The following is a 604-nucleotide window of genomic DNA, read 5'->3' as shown; positions in this document are numbered from 1 at the left end:
TCCACAGTCTCCACACCGCGGTGTTCAGAGCCCATTTAAGCTACTGGCTCTGCTGTATTTTGCTATGAGTCTCTGCAAAATGGAAATGAAGTGCTTTTTGGTCCTCATTGGGTCTGCGAGAAAGAAGATTGCTACCTCCTGACAGCTCTGTCAACACACATCATCCCTGACCTCCCTTCTCCCCTGCTGTTCTGGTTCTGAGCTTGTGCGTTGTTCTGACTCACTTCAGCCCCGCAATGCAAAATTCCAGCTGTCTCCACTGATCCTTCATTGCTGGGCTGTTGGTCCTCATTTAGTACAGTTGCCGTCACGGTGATGCTACACGATAAGGGAATTGCATCTCCCTGCACAACCCTCTGAGCGCCAGGAGAGGTCAACTATGTGCGTCATGGAGGGGAAACTGAGGTCCATGAGATTGAAGGGACTTGCCAGGTGCTTGGGAAGCCTGGCCAAGCGAGGATACCATCCAATCTCACCTAAAAAAGCAGCAATGGAGTTGGATATACTTTTGTCTGCAGCAGATAGTGATAAATCCTGGTCATAGTCCTGATAGAACTTGTCCAAAGCAGGGTGGGAAGAGGATTCCCCCTTCAATGTCTGTAAT

At 49.5% G+C, this 604-nt stretch overlaps 1 protein-coding gene across 1 annotated transcript in view; it reads left to right on the top strand.

Annotated features, from left to right (window-relative positions):
* LOC104167861 (NT-3 growth factor receptor) overlaps window positions 1-604 on the top strand; it is a gene marked incomplete at both ends in the record, with an annotated part of 35,488 nt that overhangs the window by 172 nt on the left and 34,712 nt on the right. The window lies entirely within an intron of this gene.

The sequence above is a fragment of the Cariama cristata genome, unplaced genomic scaffold (assembly GCF_000690535.1).
Source record: "Cariama cristata isolate BGI_N322 unplaced genomic scaffold, ASM69053v1 scaffold4679, whole genome shotgun sequence".
In the NCBI taxonomy this organism is placed as follows: domain Eukaryota; kingdom Metazoa; phylum Chordata; class Aves; order Cariamiformes; family Cariamidae; genus Cariama; species Cariama cristata.
This window is presented reverse-complemented; position numbering and strand designations above follow the sequence as displayed.